We start from the raw sequence: 3185 nt of genomic DNA, 5'->3' as shown, positions 1-3185 counted from the left end.
AGGTCGACCTGCTGGTGGTGGTGCTGGTGGCTGCACGTAGTTCTGATTTTGATCAACCTCATCCTCATAATCGCCCGCATAATCGTCATCCTCCTCAGCCGCCGCAGGAGCAGGAGCCAAAGAAGCATCAACAGTAGGTGCAGCAGCACCCGAATTTTGACCAGTCTCAATTGGAACGCGCTGTGCCCGTCCCACTTGATTTGGAAGGCGGCGTTGGAGATGTGGTTGTTGTTGTTGTAGAGGTGCGACATGTGCAGCCGGTGGTGGTTGGGGAAGACGCTTGAGTAATTCAGTAAACTTGTTATCCAGCTTTGTCTCGAACGACTTCTCCACGGCATCTATCTTCTCCATAGCCTCTTCAAATCTGTTTAGCACATCTCCCACCTGGCCACTCATCATTTGCTGAAATTTATCATGCAACTCCTTGTTCGTCATGTTCTCCCAATCAGTCTCATCGGATTGTGAACCTGTCATGGTTAGCAGCAATAGAAACACAAAAGAATATGATCCTGCAGACTATTAGAAGTGGTGGTGATGGTGGTGTGTCACAAAACCTTCAAGCGAATCTCAAATTCTTACCAGTTCTTTCCCAACAGCAGGTGGTGATCGGCAACCGTTGTAGTCAAAAACTCTCAAAGCTTGGATATAGCGATTACCAGGGAGAGTCAAACGCACGATGTAGACTTATGTGGAGCTGGGAAGGCTTATAATATGGTAGCAAAATGGGAAGCAATAATCAATTCAGAGATGCAAAGTTGAATAAACGCTCAACGACGGTACTGTGCTGGTCCTAGGCTAGACCGTGCTAGAGACGCGAGCCTAGAACACTAACAAAATCACGGCGCTGCACGTAAACAAGGGAAAAGCACACTCTGGAAAAAAAATTCGCTCTTTTTTGCGCTCTTTTTTTTTGCGAAAAATCACTATAATGGCGAGTGTCTCAAAACTCTTACCAGGTCAAACTGATAGGATGGGCACAAAAAATTTTGACTATTTTTTTTTCGGAAATCAGGGCAGCGACGACGAAAAAGTGCGACAAAAAATCACTATGATGGCGAGTGTCTGAAAACACTACCCGGGGCCTAAAAATAGGATAGGGAAAAAATATTTTTGGTTGCCGAAATTTTGGCCTAAAAACTGCCCGGGGGTCTCCAGACTTCTTTTTTTCCGAGACCTACTCAGGCAAGGAAACACGAAACGGAAAATATATGGATCTCTAAAACCAACCGAATATGAAAAGAACTCGGATTGCTGGTGGATATTTGGCGGCAGGATATGGCAGCGGTGGTGGTATATGGTAGCGGTAGTGGTATATGGATATGGATTGGTGGTGGTATATGGATACGGATTGGTGTGGTATATGGATACGGATTGGTGGTGGTATGTAGATACGGATTCAGAGCGGTGGCGGATAAGCAATGGTGGTAGATGGCAAGGCGATGATGATGGTGCGGCGGCGGCGTGACAACTTATGACCAGAACTCGAAACTCTAAAAGACTAGACTCTAAGACCAGCAACTTGACACGACGATGCAACCGCAAATTCAACAAAGCAAAAACCCTAAAAAGATTATGCAAAGGCTCAGATTGGTTCGGATATGATGAACTAACCCTTATTTTTTTTGTGGCTTTTTCGTGGACTGTAGGTATGAAGAACAGACTCGATCTAAACTACGAAAAACTGTAAAATCTCACCGAGCAACCTGGAAATCTGATACCACTTGATAGAGGCAAAGGTGTCCCGTCTTTCGATGAGATGATGAATATCGCTTTGATGGAAGTCGACTTTGACGATCCGACTACGAACGTGCGAGGACGTCGCGCCTTAGCAATCGCTAAACCAACTCCGAGAGGTTATCGACCACGCCGGAGCACGATCAACCTGACCACGAGGGTCTGTTTCCTGCGAGCAAATGAAGAACAAGCAAGAAACTGAGATTGCAATCTGGATATTGCGAATATAAGATGAAAGCTTTATTGATCAAGGTGGAGTTCTGTGACGCCTTTGTCTGGTCGCTGAACACAAACGAAGTACGCGAAATTGCAGCTATGGCGAACTTTTAATCTAAACAAAACCCAAAGTCTAAACGACGCCCTAAGGGCTGTATATATGGAGGAAGAGGGGGGAATTTCGTGGCCCTTGAGGAAGGGGTCCGAAACCAACCCTATCTCTTGTTTCCCCACACATACGGACTCTAAAAACAGCCTATACTTATGTATTTCGAAATTACATGGGCCTGGCCCAATAATAAGGTTACGCAGCACCTAGAATAGCCTCTGGACGAAAGTTATGAAGTAGCATCTTGTATATTTCGTCCAAGGCTTCATGCACGCATTATGGTGGCTTCATCGTCCTGAAATCATCACTTGTAACTCCGTTCTTGTTCCCCATGCGCATGCCATCATCTCCATGCTTGTTCTTGCTCCAATGTTCATCCTTCTCAAAGCTAGGCCCTTCATTTGTAAGCAAAACAAATGTATCCAATTTAGGCAGCATCATATTCTCATGAACATTAGAATCATTACCAAGAAACGAAAGTACCTGGTAATTTAATTGGCGTGCGCGAGCTCTAGTAATTGGTCCAGTATGTATAGCAGCAGGGCCTGTGGGTGTAACAATGGTATTGATGTCCTCATCAAAGTGGGACTAACCCCAAAATCTGCAGGCAGCTCAAGTTTATATGCATTATCATTTATTTTCTCTAACACCTTAAAAGGACCATCGGCACGTGGCATTAGCTTTGATTTGCGCAAATTAGGAAATCTATCCTTACGCAAATGTAACCAGACAAGATCTCCAGGTGCAAACACAACATGTTTTCTACCCTTATCTCCAGCAAGTTTATATTTAGCATTCATGCCCTCAATGTTTTCCTTAGTTAACTCATGCATTTTTAAAATCAGTTCAACACGTTCTTTAGCATCAAAATTAACCTTCTCCGAAGATGGAAGAGGCAACAAATCAATAGGTGCACGAGGTAGGAAACCATACACAATTTCAAAAGGGCACATCTTAGTAGTAGAATGCAATGAACGATTATAAGCAAATTCAATATGAGGCAAGCATTCTTCCCACATTTTCTTATTATTCTTCAAAACAGCCCTAAGCATAGTAGACAATATTCTATTGACTACTTCAGTTTGTCCATCAGTTTGGGGGTGACAAGTAGTACTAAAAAGTAGTT

The sequence above is a fragment of the Triticum aestivum genome, chromosome 3D, assembly GCF_018294505.1.
Source record: "Triticum aestivum cultivar Chinese Spring chromosome 3D, IWGSC CS RefSeq v2.1, whole genome shotgun sequence".
In the NCBI taxonomy this organism is placed as follows: Eukaryota; Viridiplantae; Streptophyta; class Magnoliopsida; order Poales; family Poaceae; genus Triticum; species Triticum aestivum.
This window is presented reverse-complemented; position numbering follows the sequence as displayed.